Source organism: Schistocerca cancellata, chromosome 3 (genome assembly GCF_023864275.1).
Source record: "Schistocerca cancellata isolate TAMUIC-IGC-003103 chromosome 3, iqSchCanc2.1, whole genome shotgun sequence".
NCBI lineage: Eukaryota > Metazoa > Arthropoda > Insecta > Orthoptera > Acrididae > Schistocerca > Schistocerca cancellata.
The window spans coordinates 268,135,616-268,152,810 of record NC_064628.1 but is presented as its reverse complement, the minus strand read 5'-3'; the positions used below and the strand labels follow the sequence as shown (position 1 = coordinate 268,152,810).

Here is a 17,195-nt window from a genome sequence, read left to right as displayed (position 1 = left end):
GGAACTTTGAGAGCGGACGATCTGGACGTGTGTCCATCAGAAAGCGTAAATTTGTAATATTGGATATCATGGACTGATATATATATATATATATATATATATATATATATATATATATATATATATATATGACTTTTGAACACTATTAAGGTAAATACATTGTTTGTTCTCTATCAAAATCTTTCATTTCCTAACTATGCCTATCAGTAGTTAGTGCCTTCAGTAGTTAGAATCTTTTATTTAGCTGGCAGTAGTGGCGCTCGCTGTATTGCAGTAGTTCAAGTAACGAAGATTTTTGTGAGGAAAGTGATTTGTGAAACGTATAGGTTAATGTTAGCCAAGGCCATTCTCTTGTAGGGATTATTGAAATTCAGATTGCGTTGTGCTAAAAATATTGGCTGTCACTTTAGTGTTGATCAGAATAGGTAAAGAGCCAAATGTCTGAGTACGTTCAGTTCTGCTCAGCTGTTTGAAAATCAAATAATGTAAGAGGTTTATCAGCATAGTAATTCATTAATTTTTCTAAGGAGACGTTTCAAGTGTTGTACTTGTGGGTGTGGATGTAGGTCAGGAACTGAGATCAGGGCAGAACCAAGAGCAGGTTCAGTACTCAGTTCACGAGGGGATCATAGTCTGTTACAGGCTCTTCCTCACTCCTCACCATACCTCTAAATTTAAGTTGTCGCATCTGCACTGTTGATCTGCTACCTTGTAATAATAATAGTAATAACTGGTAACGACACTGCTAGCCACACGGAAAATTATTTAAATCCAAATAAAAGTGTTTTTCAGGATATGCTTCCTGCAACCACTCTAGAAGGAAAACGAAGACAGAGGATGAGATGGTCAGATGAAGTTAACCGACACCTCATGTTCTGTTATTATCAAGCAACAAACTTAGGAACCAACACAACTGGATACAGATCACAAGTATACACAACATTTATTACCAGATACCCAGAATTAAAATTTTTAACAGAACAACAACTAGCTGATCAGATCTGTGTAACAATAAAAAATAACAGGATACCCCAGTCAGAATTAGAAAACATCAAACAACAGGTACAACAAATACTGGAACAAAATAATGTGCAATTAGAAGAAGAAGTAAATACAGTAATGGACTCAAACATCCCAGAGTAAACAAACAAAGAACAACATGCATCAATTAAACAATAAGAGGGAAAAAAAATCTTAAGACAGCCACCAGAACAAGCACAAATAGAACACTAAGTGACACACATGTTAGATATAGAAGAAAAACTTCAGCTGACATATATAGAATACAAAGACTCAAATACAGACATTAGACCATTCTTGCATAGACCACCAAATAACCCACAAGTCGAAACAACAATAACAACTATCAACACAATCATACACAACAAAATAAATGAAAATACAACTATGGAAGAGTTACAACTGCTGGTTTATATAGGAGCACTCACTACACTAAATATACACTCTAGGCAGAGATCAGAACCAACCAACACACAGAAGAAACCCACAAAACCAGGCTACAAATCAGAATAGAAAAACTGAGAAAAGACATCGGACAACTAACACTATTTATAAGAAATGAAATATCAGACAAAAAACGAAAAATGTTAGGTAAAATCTCACAACAAGAAGCGATAGAGCAATTAGATGAAAAGAAGCAGAAATTACAAGCAATGGCCAAACGACTTAGAAGGTACAAAAAAGTGAAAATAGAAGGAAACAAAACCAAACATTCAACACACACCAAAAGAAATTTTACCAGACAATAAATAACACACACATTAAGACAATCCACCAAACATAACAGACATGGAAAACTTATGGACCAATATATGGTCAAACCCGTTACAACAGAACAGGCATGCATGGTGGATACAAGCAGAAACAGACACATACAAGATGATACCACAAATGCCCGAAGTGATAATTTTGCAACATGAAGTCAACCAAGCAATTAATTCTCCTCACAATTGTAAAGCCCCTGGAAAAGATAAAATAGCAAATTTCTGGCTAAAGAAATTCACCTCAACACATTCACATCTAACTAGATTATTTAAGAGTTACATTGCAGACCCATACACATTCCCTGATAGACTTACACATGGAATAACCTATCTGAAACCTAAAGATCAAGCAGACACAGCAAACCCAGCTAAATTTTGCCTACCAACAATATACAAAATATTAACTTCAGTCATTACACAGAAATTAATGACACATACAACACAGAACAAAATTATAAATGAAGAACAAAACGCTGTTGCAAAGGAGCACGAGGATGTAAAGAGCAACTGATAATAGATGCAGAAGTGACATATCAAGCTAAAACTAAAGAAAGGTCGCTACACTATGCATACATTGATTACCAAAAAGCTTTTGATAGTGTACCCCACTCATAGTTACTACAAATATTGGAAATATACAAAGTACACCCTAAATTGATACAGTTCCTAAACATAGTAATGAAAAATTGGAAAACCACACTTAATATCCAAACAAATTCAAATAATATCACGTCACAGCCAATACAGATTAAGTGTGGAATATACCAAAGAGACTCATTAAGTCCTTTCTGGTTCTGCCTTGCTCTGAACCCACTATCCAACATCCTAAATAATACAAATTATGGATACAATATTACTGGAACATACCAACACAAAATCACACATTTGCTATACATGGATGATCTAAAACTATTGGCAGCAACAAATCAACAAATCAACCAATTACTAAAGATAACAAAAGTATTCAGCAATGATATAAATATGGCTTCTGGAACAGACAAATGTAAGAAAAATAGCATAGTCAAGGGAAAACACACTAAACAAGAAGATTACATATTGCATAACCACAGCGACTGCATAGAAGCGATGGAAAAAACAGATGCCTATAAATATCTAGGATACAGACAAAAACTAGGAATAGATCATACAAATATTAAAGAAGAACTAAAAGAAAAATATAGACAAAGACTAACAAAAATACTGAAAACAAAATTGACAGCAAGAAACAAGACAATAGCTATAAATACTTATGCTATACCAATATTGACCTATTCATTTGGAGTAGTGAAATGGAGTAACACAGACCTAGAAGCATTCAATACACTTACACGACCACAATGCCACAAATATAGAATACATCACATACATTCAGCAACAGAAATATTCACATTAAGCAGAAAGGAAGGAGGAAGAGGATTTATCCACATAAAAAAACCTACATTATGGACAGGTAGACAATTTAAGACAATTCTGTATAGAACGAGCAGCAAAATACACAAAGCAATCACTCATATAAATACATCGGCTTCACCACTGCTATTTCATAACCACTTCTACAACCCTTTAGATCACATAGCATCAACAGATACAAAGAAAGTAAATTGGAAAAAGAAAACACTACATGGCAGGCACCCGTATCATCTAACACACCCACACATCGATCAAGACGCATCCAACACATGGCTAAGAAAAGGCAATATATACAGTGAGACGGAAGGATTCATGATTGCAATACAGGATCAAACAATAAACACCAGATATTACAGCAAGCATATTATTAAAGATCCCAATACCACAACAGATAAATGCAGACTTTGCAAACAAGAAATAGAAACAGTAGATCAAATCACAAGCGGATGTACAATACTAGCAAATGCAGAATACCCCAGAAGACACGACAATGCAGCAAAAATAATACATCAACAACTTGCCATACAACATAAACTAATAAAACAACACGTTCTGACATACAACTATGCACCACAAAATGTACTAGAGAATGATGAATACAAATTATACTGGAACAGAACCATTATAACAGATAAACAACACCTCATAACAAATCTGACATCATACTCACCAATAAAAAGAAGAAATTAACGCAACTAATCGAAATATCCATACCCAATACAACAAATATACATAAGAAAACAGGAGAAAAAATTGAAAAATACATCCAACTGGCTGAGGAAGTCAAGGACATGTGGCATCAGGATAAAGTTGACATAATACCAATTATATCATCAACTACAGGAGTCATACCACACAATATCCATCAGTACATCAATGCAATACAGCTACATCCAAACATATATATACAACCACAGAAATCTGTAATTATTGATACATGTTCAATTATCCGAAAGTTACTAAATGCACATAACGTATACCACACAGTTAAAAGGAAGTCATGCTTGATTAAGGTCCGTGTCACTTTCCATTTTTAACCAGACATAACGTCTGAGAAAGGAATATAATAATAATAGTAATAATAGTAATTATTATTATCATTGTAACAAAAGACATAAAATGTTATATTATAATAATATATTTACAATAGTGGTTAGGGCTTCCCTTTAATTCTTAAGAACTTGCAAGTCAGAGAAATACAGTAATTTAAAACTCTTCGTCCAAAAATTTCAGAAATACATGTGCTACGCAGTAGACTAACGACAACTTTCACAATATTAATTCGATAAAAATTGAAGCGTTCATTCAGCAAACATTATCAGTATTACACTACCATTGCAAATACGCGTCTGCACATTGTTACTGTGCGAGCGCTTAGATGTGAGGGATCTTGTTTTTTTTCGGTTGTTTCTACCTACGTTCGTGGATTCAGTCGTTCTTTTACTTTTTTCTTAGGTGGAAAAAGAAGGGAGGGTGTGGAATATCTGTGGACTCTCTAAGCTTATAAGATTTGTTGTTGGCAGCAGATAGGTCAGCCTGTGTGTGCACGCCTTTACCTGTCTGAAGTGTTTCCCATAGGCAGTGAGGACGCAAGTGTCCAACCCTCCCCCCCCTCCCCCCAACTCCTCCGCAAGTGAGCAAGAAACGGAAAAGTATCCTTTGTTAAGCATAGTGTTTAAATTTGTGGAATTCTTTTCCATTTTAGAGTTTGTTAGTTTAACAACCAAGGCGAAATGGTTGCAGGTAAGATGTGAAGAAACTGAAAAAGAAAGGATAGTCGGTAGGACTGATTCAGCATTTAGGAAAGTCAAAACAATCTTTCGTGGAAACAAAGCAATGAGACTTCCACTGTTAAGCGAAGAAGAGAGAGCAGACAGATGCAAAGAGTACACTGATGGCCTACATGACTGGGAGGACTTGTCTCGTGACGTGTTAGCAGAAATTGCTGTCGATAAGGTTGACATAGAGGATCAATACTAGAGTCAGAGTACAAAAGAGCTCCGGAAGACTTGAAATCAAGTAAGGCAGAAGGGATAGATAACATCCACCACAATTTCTTAAATCATTGAGGGAAGTGGCAACAAAACGACTATTCAACTTGGTGTGTAGAATCTATGAAACTGGTGACATACCATCACACTTCCGGAAAAATATCATCCACTCAGTTCCAAAGATAACAAGGGTGGGTAAATGCGAAAACTATCGTAAAATAAGCTTAACAGCTCATGCATCCAAGTTACTGCCAAGAATAATATACAAAGGAATGGAAAAGAATGCTGACGATCAGTTAAATGGAGATCAGTATGTCTTAAGGGAAGTTAAAGGCACAAAAGACCCAGTTCTCTCTTTGCAGTTGATAATAGAAGCAAGACTTAGGAAAAAGATACGTTCATAAGATCTGTCGAACCGGAAAAAGTGTTCGACAATGTAAATGATGCAAGATGTTCGAAATTCTGAGAACTTATGAGTAAGCTATAGGGAAAGACGGATAATACACAATATGCACAAGAAACAAGCGGTAATAAAACTGGAACACCAAGAACGAACGACTCGGATTAAAAGACTATAGGACGGGGAAGCAGGTTGTCGTCCCTACTGTTCAATATGTACATCGAAGAAGCACTGACGGAAGTGAAAGGTTCAAGAGTGGGATTAAAATTCATGGTGGAAGGATATCAGAAAAGTTCGCCGATGACATTGCTATCATCAATGAAAGTAAAGAAGACTTACAAGATTTGTTCGTTGGAATGAACATTCTAATGAGTACAGACTATGGATTGAGAATAAACCGAAAAAAGACAAAGGTAATGAGATGTAGCAGAAACGAGAACAGTGAGGTACTTCAGAATTAGAGAGTAAACGAAGTTAAAGAATTCTGCTGGCTTGGAAGCAAAATTAACAATGGTGGACGAAACAAGGAGGACATAATAAGAGACTACCACAAAGGGAGCATTCCTGGCCAAGAAAAGTCTATCGGTATCAAACATTGGCCTTAATTTGAGGAAGAAACTTCTGAGAACATACGTGTTCAGCACAGCATTGAAAGGTAGTGGATCATGAGGAGTTGGAAAATCGGGACAGAAGAGAATCGAAGCGTTTGAGATGAGGTGTTACAGAAGAATGTTGAAAATCAGGTGGATTAATAAGATAAGGAACGAGGATGTTGTCCGCAGAGTAGGTGAAGGGAGAAACATATGCAGAACACTGACAAGAAGAAGCGACAGGATGATAGGACATACGTTAAGGCATCAGGGGATAACCTTGAAAGGTGGCTACACTGAGCCACAGCGCCAAAGATCGCGCCAGAGAGTATTGTTCCGCCGCCTCCACTGGCAGTGATTATTGAGACGTAGCGGCAAGCAGTTCTTGCTGAGAGGTTGTGGTGGACACTGCTTGTCGCTGAAGTTGGAGTGAGATGGGGTAGTAGTGAGTGTTTGTTCCATGTTTTATGCAGCTATTTGATGGGAGAGATAGCAGATGTTATTCTAATGGAGACATTGTAATGATCAGAGTGCATTTCGTCAATATAAATTAAGGTAACAAACTACTTTTATTTTTCTCTCTCATTATTTCAGTGACCTAAATAATGCATCATTACAGGTTCAGTCAACAAAGCATCTGGCTTGTGTTCTTGTATTAGAGTGTAATTTTGGTTTTCTTGCACAATTATAGTATTTCTAATTTTCTTTTATCACGTCAGCATAATTGGTATTTAAAAATTCTTGTCTTGTTGAAGAAGAACCGTGCCAGATGTGCGTTGAGTCATACTACCACATACAGAACAGCTACACTTGTGCTTTGTTGGTTTCGTAGGTTTTATAGTTGCTGGGGACTTAATTAATTAATTGTATTAACTGAAATTTTCATTTCATTCTTTGTGGTTGTTCTATGCAGTCAGATTGCGTACTAATACTAGTCAGGGCCAGCCGTTTACGAAACAGCGTAATCGGACATACAGCGACAGAAAATTAAAAAGTATTTGCATTGCATTCTTATATCTTTATTTTAATTAAGCCCCCATGCAACCTTCATGTATTTAAGGAAACTTTAGGGGTAAGAAGTGCAGGGGAAGGCCGAGATTTGAATAAATCCAACAAATAATTGAGACCGTAGAGTGGAAACGCTTTTCTGGTATGAAGAGGTTAGCGCAGAAGAGAAATTCGTGGAAGGGCGCATCAAACGAGTCAGAAGACGGTCGACTCTAAACATGAAAAGTTTCCTGCTACTTTAGCAGATAATTTAGAAACTGGTATATGTAAAAGTATAAACGGTTTTGCTAATTTAGGGGTGGGCGGTCGTTGTAACCCCCATGACTCTCCCTCTCTTCCCATTCCCCTCTCTTGGATCACCGAGCGAGGTGGCGCAGTGGTTAGCACACTGGACTCGCATTCGGGAGGACGACGGTTCAATCCCGTCTCCGGCCATCCTGATTTAGGTTTTCCGTGATTTCCCTAAATCGCTTCAGGCAAATGCCGGGATGGTTCCTTTGAAAGGGCACGGCCGATTTCCTTCCCCATCCTTCCCTCACCCGAGCTTGCGCTCCGTCTCTAATGACCTCGTTGTCGACGGGACGTTAAACACTAATATCCTCCTCCTCCCTCTCTTGGATCCGTGCCTGGATTGCTCTTTCTCCTGACAGAAGAAACAAACCTGCTATTCACTCTGAGTAGCTAAGGAAATTTAGAAAAACTAGCCTGAAAATTAAGACCAAAATTTGTTTCAGCTCTTACCAAACATAATAATCCATCACCGAGCGATGTAGTTCAGTTTTTAAAGCACTGGAGTCACATCTGTCTTGAATTGGATTCAAATGCTGATCCGGTTGCTTTGTCGATCTTGTACTCTGTTTCTAACGTCGTAGTTGTCGATGGGACCACAGGGAATCGTAAGCTGCTGTTTATGTCTTTGTTTTGCCTCGTTAGCATAGTAGGTAAGTCTCAGACACCAAATCCAGATGTCCAGGAAACAATCCTAAGTAGATCCCAGAATTCTTCTGTCACATATCGCTTCTTTCACTATTTTCTGTGAGTGAGTGCGCGCGTGTGTGTGCGTATGCGTGTGTGTGTGTGTGTGTGAGAGAGAGAGAGAGAGAGAGAGAGAGAGAGAGAGAGAGAGAGAGAGAGAGAGAGAGAGGGAGAGCTCAGCTCATCTTCATCTTCTGTGGCACAATCTGGTAATCTGCGAAATACAGACAAAATATCTTGCTGAATATAGTGATCTGTTGGTATAAGTACTTACTGCTATCTTCTCTTGGACTGTCCAAGTTACACGTTACGCTCTCACGCTGATCAGCCCATTTCGTACTCATCTGTTCGCAGCTACTCCTGAAACTATAGGGGACATAAATTTTACATTCTACCAGCTGATGGAGCTTTATTAACCATTCGTCAACTGCTTCTCACGAGGTTACGTAATGTGGCCACCATTTATTTAGAATGCACTACTGCTTTGGTTCACTACACTAAAATAATGGGTGAACTCCAGCAGATATCGACAACCAAGATCTTTCTATTATTGTTCCGGACAGCACAGCTATACCAATATTCTACTGTCTTATATCCATTAAAACTTCTCGTTGTTTATTCTGGATGTCCTGTAGAATGAAGATATCAAAATGCGAGCCTATTTTCGATTCCGTATACGATCCCGTTGTCGAGTTTCACTAAAACGATCCGGAAAGCTAGCTGTCTTTTTCTATCGATGCGGAGATGGGAGATGGTCCATCGCAGAACACACGACCTGGAGGGCCAGGAATTGTCATCGGGGTTCTCCTCCCCCAGAAAAATGGCTTCACCATGGCTCTGAGCTCTTCTTACCCTACAGTGCATAAGATATCGAAGGAATAAATAATAATAGCAAGAGATTCCGAGTGACGTAGTTGAGCGATTGGTTCTTGTGGATAAGGAAAGGAAAAGGGATGGCAGGTCGTTGCATGGCACATTTTGTCGTCATCCTCAGGCAAGGAATGTTCTCGAGGGTGACGCTGCCATAGCACTTAGCCTCTTTGGAGTACACGAACATCCCCTCCCGCACAGACTGCGTCAGGGGCGATGTTCCCGAGAGAGGACATATCATTTTCAGTGTCACAAAACTGTGGCTATTATTCAGCGAAGTTCGAATCGGCTGTGGAAGTCCTCTAAGCGAAACTGAGCCCTCAATCTATTTTATACAGATGTCGTTGTTTTGTCGTTATAATATGAGGATTTGCACGTTAGTGCGTGCTTTGATCGGCAGCCAGCCAGCTTACAGCTTTTCTTGTATTTCTGCTTAGTATGCCTGTTACGATTCCAACTTAGTTCCTCAGGAACCGAACTAGGCCTCGTTAAGCGCGGCTGTTCGTTAACTCTCTCAGTTTTTAGGTTACCCGTTCGGCAAGTGTTCCGTCCATTACGCACTGTTTTTCTTCAATTTTGCTACACATTGCGGGTTGCCTGCCTTGAGTAGTTAAACCATCATCTTTTTCTTGTACTTCGCCGGGAGTATGTAATTCATTTCTCCTTGTATTCAAATCATATTGGAGACATAATTAAAATATTTTGCACCTTCATTCATTAATGGGAGGCTGCGCATGGGACCCGTTGCAAACTCTACTGAAGTCGGATGGTGCACAACTTGGAATGAAATTCTAGTTGCGCTCTAGTAACGAACATAGCTTATTGCATCCATCAGACCATAAACTTCCTTCAGCCAACTTGGTATTAGAACGGACGAAGTCCAAGTATTTTACAGATTCACACAGAAAATGGATTTTACTGAAAAAGGATTTTACTGAAAAAGACACATTTCTAAATACGCTGATTTAAATGTGAATATATCTCAGATCTTTAACAATGGATTTATAAGCTTAAATTAAATGTTTCATTCAGCTGCGTCGTATAGGTCACTGTATGAAAAACAATGCAGTGTGTACTCAGAAGTGATGTTTATTATTTCGTTTGGTAGATGGATCAAATTTTCTATTTTATGGGTGTCTAAACACAGTCTGCACGACAGTAAGTGCTACTCATTCGTTCCCTTCCACGTGAGAAACTCTTTCTTCAGTTATCAGACCATCTTACGAAATTGTTTTAACATTTAGCACCCTGATAATACCGTACGGAAGTGTGCTGAAAACCTTCTCTGGCCATTTATCTTGAATGAAGACTCTCACTTGGTGTCAACCACCAGAAAGATGCATCGTTACTTCTTGTCGTTATCTCGTTTTCATTTATTCCACTGACTCAGCAGACAGCGAGAAATGTGAGCTACACAAAACGTAGAAAAAAATATTTCTTATTGATTATTGACAAATTTTGTCCTACAATTTCCATGATACAGTGTGTAATTGTTACGCACATTACCGGTAATTGCCTGCAGAAACTGTTGTGGCATTTTCAGAACACGACGGACACGTTCCTCAACCAATCATTCTGTTCCTTTCTTCCGTCACACTGCACGAAAGGCTGCAAAACTAACTAAAGTGGAGCAATGGTTAAGCGACAAGATTTCCATTCGGAGAATTCGAGTTGAAATCTCTTTGCGCTCATCCAGATTTAGAATTTTCATGTTTTCATTAACTCATTTAACTCGAATGCCGGTACGGTTCCATCGGAACGGAACGGCCGATTTCCTTTCCCAGTACGAGTTCATGTTCCGTCTGTTATGACCTGGCCGTCGATGGTGCGTTAAACCCTAATCTTTCTCATTTCCTTCCGTCCTTCCTTCCCACCGATGCCCATTCTGTAATGACCTTATATCCCCGGGACGTTATATCGTGATGATCTTTTCCTCTTCGATACTAAATACTTCTCCGTTTCTCCGAAAGTAATCCATTTGGCCCTGCACTCCCCACAGAAATACGATTTCGATGAGCGAAACTTAATTTTTTGACACCTTTTCAAATCAGTATCCGACTGAATAATTCTCCTACTGTGTTCGGCGTGTGAATACGTACGCACTTCATGATCATATTTCGTGCACTCATAATTACCTGCGGTATTGTATGTTAAGCAGCCAGTAGGTCTGGTAATGTCAAACCATACACGGTGTATATATTAACTTCGTATTGAGTGTTCTTCCATACTTGGTAATCGTTTGTGCATCACAAAGCCCAGCCACACAAGCAACGGAACAGAAAGACTCCATATTTGGTACGAGAAAGATTTAAATCAATCTCCGATCACCCATATCTGAGATTCCAAATCAATTATGGAGTATGACGAGCTGGTTCTAGTTTCTTTTTTCATGCTTGTCCATTTTATCTTAGACCATCTATAAAGACATGGAAATCGAGAATATTAACCTTCCGCTTTCCGTTAACCCAGTGGTTAAAACTATTTGTCGTTCCTCGCTCCGACTGTACCAGCCTCATACGACGCCCCAGATTTCGCTACGTTAGCTCTAGTGCGAGGCGTTGCGCCACGTTCCACACAATACAGAGCTCTTCCGCCCTGCCGCAGAGTTCCGTTATTTGTAGAACGCTGAAAGATGACGTCACTATGCATTCTCTCAGCTCTGACAGGAACGTCTCTACGGTGAACCGTTACACTCTATTATAGTCCTTATGGAACGATAGGAATACTTCCGAAAATAGTCTGGAGTTTATTGTACTCACGACAGATAAGAACTCCAACCGAAGTGACACACTATGCTCCATTTTCAATAGTGTCACTACATTCATTATCGGCTGTCGATTTACTGAAGCCAGCGAGTCTTCTCTTTATTCTTATGGCAGGGATCTGGATGTGTTCCTTGCTGACGGTTCTTCTTGGGCTCCACTCGAGGAGTGTCTTCGTCCACCTCACGTCTTTTCTTCTAACCACGTCTAGTTCATTTTTGTTTCAATGTCTGAGCCCCTAGGAGTACATCGCTGTGCGAATATCGGCAACTATTTTGCAATACATTCTAGCCAGTCTTGTACTGACAGAAATGTTTTCGAAAAAGACTCAAACTGTCTGAACTTTTCAAACCCTCTGCTCCAATTCATGGTTTTTTCTGTAGACAGTGTCTCATAGTTTCGGAGTACTTAAACAACTACACCACGGAACCACCAAAAGCTATTGCAACGATAATTTATTTACAGACAACTGTTTTCTATCAAATGACCATCTTCAGGTCGCGCGTTAACACTATATTAACTTTAAGGAAGTTTCCTTGACGTTTACTACAGAATTGTTCTTAGGTGCAATGTCTGTCTATTATATTGGTGCAAAATGTATAAATACAGACGCTCGTTTATGTGACAGATTCTGCAAGTAAAGACATTGTGGTTTTGACGTCACGGAACCTTCTTCTTGGAAGTGAAACTAAGAGGTGAGTACAAGAGTCGAACTTGGATAGCTCAATCGGCAACAGCATTGCCATCGAAAGACAAGATTTCGAGCCCGAGTCCTGATACAACACACAGTTTTAATCTGCCACATGGTTTCCACCTTGCTTAAACTTGACGTAGCGTTAATCGGAGACTAGAAGATTAGACTGAGACTGATTAGCTGTGAATATATCCTCATCACAAGAGCATATAGTAGATCTATGATGCGGTTTCTCAACGACTCGCAGAGCCTAGACAACATATTAAATACTGACAATAACCGCATGAAGAAGATCATAAATTTATTTCTTCTTTCTTTGTTGAACGTCATTTGGGACGTAATTGAGATGTATGAAACACATTCACAAATTGTCATGCAACTCTAACAGATGATGACGAAATATATCTCCGTAGTAAATTGAGATATGTGTCAAATAACCAACATCACAGGAAAGCCTTTTGGCGAATCGTTGATATCGAGATCATTACAACCGAAGTAATAACTCAGCTGGTCATGGAAGGGAAGCGTTACGGCATCCTCCTCAAACGATTTGAAGAAACTGTAAGTAAAAAATGCGGTCGGAGATATGAACCCACATCCTACCAAAAACGGTACGCAAACTTCTTAGAATTGCTGGTACAGAAATCAATGAGTGCAGCTGACCTGAGCGGGTGTAAACCTTGTTGATCCACTACAGATGCCTGTTTTAAATACTATAATCCAATGAATAATCTCTTATTGAAATAAAAACTATAGTTACCTCAATCCATTGCAACGCTGTCATTTTATACATTTATGTTAATTTGACAATGTGTTAACTCTTCTTTGCATTACAGGACAAAATATCAGTGACCTGTTTAAAACAACTCACTGGTCTCTTTGGAGCGGAATGCCGGAAACGAGCTATTGCGTGCCGACGTGCCTATGACCGCGCCGTGAACAAAGCTGCCCTGTTGCTCAGTTTGTACCCAAGGAATGGTGTATCACTTGCAGCCGTGTAACATGGCATAAGAAGAGTGATCGTAATGAGAACCTAAAAGACAGAGGTAGGAGAAACGTGGAACGCCGGGTGCGTCATATTTTTAAAATTTCAACTTAAATTGGAAGGAACAGATCGAAAATGTTGTGGCTAACCAAAGACTGCGTTTTATTGGTAGGACACTTAGAAAATGTAACAGATCTACTAAGGAGACTGCCTACACTACGTTTGTCCGTCCTCTTTTACAATACTGCTGCGCGGTGTGGGATCCTTACCAGATAGGACTGACGGAGTACATCGGAAAAGTTCAAAGAAGGGCAGCACGTTTAGTTTTATCGCGAAATATGGGAGAGAGTGTCACATAAATGATACAGGATTTGGGCTGGACGTCATTAAAAGAAAGGCGTTTTTCGTTGCGACGGAATCTTCTCACGGAATTCCAATCACCAACTTTCTCCTCTGAATGCGAAAATATTTTGTTGACACCGACCTACATATGGAGAAACCATCACCACGATAAAATAAGGGAAATCAGAGCTCGTACGGAAAGATACAGGTGTTCGTTTTGTCCGCGCTATACGAGTTTGGAATAATAGAGAATTGTGGAGGTGGTTCGATGAACCCTGTTCCAGGCACTTAAATGTGATTTGCAGAGTATCCACGTAGATGTAGATTACTTCTTTGTGCTACCTTCTGATTTGATTCCATTATACTAAAAAATCAGGTGCGCAATTTAGGCTCCTTTAAAAAAGTGGAAACTGTGCCACTATGTCTAGATATTTGAAACAACCTGAAATTTTCATTTAGTTTTTATCTAAAAAAATACTACATTGATGAAGTTAATTAACAAATTAGTTTCGACTTACTTACTAAATTTGTTGTATTAATTTAAAAAGAGAAATTTATGAGACTATTACAAGCAATAATCATCTTGGGGTTGAAGCTCTTTTTTCCGTGTTTGCTTTAACAATGCGTATGTTTGTGATAGAGTCCACCTTTAGCAAAACACAATTTTGTTTTTTAATCCAAACATCTTCCACTGCAGTTGCAGCCATCTTCAGTAGGCTTTTATTTTTCATCTGTTAAAGACAGAGAATGTTCTTCACTGTCTGTATACATGTAACTGTTAGTTTTTAAACCGTAATTACAGATATTTGAAAAAACACATAAATTATGAATTCATACCTTTTTACCACATGGTGTAGTTTTTCTGATGTGTTGTGTTTCTACAGTGACTCTTTTGTTCCACAGTTTGAACTCTGCAACCACTTAAACCTTAAAGTAGTTAAATTGTTTAAGCCAAAATTACGATTCGAAAATTGTTATTTCTAAGCGTGAAATTAATACTATATATATATATATATATATATATATATATATATATATATATATATATGTATATATGTGTGTGTGTGTGTGTGTGTGTGTGTCTATTTACATAATGTTTCACTTACGTTCTCTCTTTCCTCATCTTCATCACTGTCAAACACTATACACTGAGTTGCCACTGTCACTGTTTCACTGTCTACCAGCTGTAAAAACAAACATGGCAGGCAGTGGAACAGTTGAAGGTGTAAAAACAAGATGGCTGACAGTGGAACAGTTGATGGTGTTTTTGGCGCTTGTTCTGAATCTTTCAGAGGTGTCTGAATTTTTTTTCTGTAAATAGACACACACACAAGCACGCACACACACACACACACACACACACACACACACACACACACACACACACACACAATTAATTAATTTCAGATATACAGATGACAATTTTCAAATTGTAATTTTGGCTTAAACAATTTATCTACTTTAAGGTGTAAGTGGTTGCAGATGACAAACTGTGGAACAAAACAGTCACTGTAGAAACACAACACATCAGGAAAACCACACCATGTGGTAAAAAGGTGTGAATTCATAATTTATGTGTTTTTTCAAGTATCTGTAATTAAGATTTAAAAACTAATAGTTACATGCATACAAACAGTAAACAACATCCTCTATGTTTTACAGATGAAAAAGTAAAGCCCACTCAAGATGCAGTAACTGCATTGAAACATGTTTGGGTTTAAAAATCAAAATTGTGTTTTGCTAAAGGCGAACCCTATCCAAAAACATACGTACTACATGCAATGTTTATGGGTCCTGTAAGATGAGAAAATGTAATTATGAACATGTAGTGATTGACACAGTTTCTTTTTTAACGTTATTTTATTCATGTTGGATCTTGTGAACTCCGTGGTTGTTAGTAACTAACTGGTAGCATATGAGGCAGATAACATCGCTTATTGTTAGAAAGTTAGAAAGTTCCCTAGGAAGTAGGGGTGATGGGTGATTTTCGACAGACACGTGAGCAACGACTCTGTAAAGGAGGCAATAACGTTGTACGGTAGTTGTAACGCCTCCTACGACAATGTCAGTCGTTACCAGGTGTAGCTTACAGTGGAAGTAGCGGCACTTGCGCATGCTGTTTTTGTGATCGCGGTGAGCAATTTGGCGATCCCCCGGCGTACGCCAGCCGTGCAGAATTGCAGGAATTGTGGGGACGGAGGCATCTGCTGGCAGCCGCGGTCTGGTTGCCGCGGGGCCATGCAGATCACAGACGCTCCGCCGCCGCGACGCGACGCGGGGTCGCCGACCTCGGCTCACCTCAGCTCGGCCGAGCTCGCAGGCTGGCAGGCCCTTCACTGGATGCCGCGCAAACCGCGTAAAACACCACGCTAGACCGGCTAGCGGCGCAACCGGTGCAGCAGCTACATTCACGAGCAGCTGAATCAGAGATACCTGCTTGATTGCGAAGTTAGTGCTCTCGTCACAATGTCTAACGGAGTAGCTCGAAAAGTCGCGTTGCTGGGAAGTCGTTCAGGAAATCGTCGTGGCTGGCGACTGCAGGACTGGCGAGACACTCTTATCGGCGCATCTGGCAGTGATGAGATGGTGAGATGCCTGTCACATGGCGCATTCCAGTTCCCAGGTCTTGCAGCACTGTGTTTTACAACGGTTCCCGTATCAAATACACTAACGCGCGAAACCATTATCGCCGACTGCTTAACACCATGTTGGTCCACTCACATTAACGTAAACACCTGTTAGAAGCTTGAATAACCATCTTTCGCAGCACGGACGTGCAGGAAGTGGGTCAATGTGGTTCTGGAAGATTCCGAGAGAGTATATATGACGGTAGTATCTGTTCCCGAAAGAACAGTTACCGTTGATGATCATGCAGCTTTGCTAGAAATGAAATGATAATTAAATGGACACCCTAGCTGCAAACAGGCGTTGATGTACTTCATTGGGGACATGTTGAAAATGTGTGCCCCGACCGGGACTCGAACCCGGGATCTCCTGCTTACATGGCAGACGCCCTATCCATCTGAGCCACCGTGGGCACAGAGGATAGTGCGTCTGCATGGAGTTTGTAGATTAATCTGCCACGAGTAATGAGTATGATGGGCAAACATCTATTAGGTGCACTACGAATGTAGTGGTGTGGACATGTTGGGCATGTGGATCTCATGGGGAGCGTGCAAGGGATAAGTCCCTGCAGATGCACTATCTTCTGTGCCCACGGTGGTTCAGATGGATAGAGCGTCTGCCATGTAAGCAGGAGATCCCGGGTTCGAGTCCCGGTCGGGCCACACATTTTCAACGTGTCCCCAATGAAGTACATCAACGCCTGTTTGCAGCTAGGGTGTCCATTTAATTATCATTTCATTCCGAGAGAGACTGGAGTCA

The 17,195-nt window shown here is 39.7% G+C and overlaps 1 non-coding gene across 1 annotated transcript; it reads right to left on the bottom strand.

The window, feature by feature from the left end:
- Nucleotides 1–16,774: 16,774 nt before the first annotated feature.
- Nucleotides 16,775–16,849, bottom strand: Trnat-ugu (transfer RNA threonine (anticodon UGU)). The gene has a single exon. It is a non-coding gene; the product is annotated as a tRNA-Thr (tRNA).
- Nucleotides 16,850–17,195: the final 346 nt, after the last annotated feature.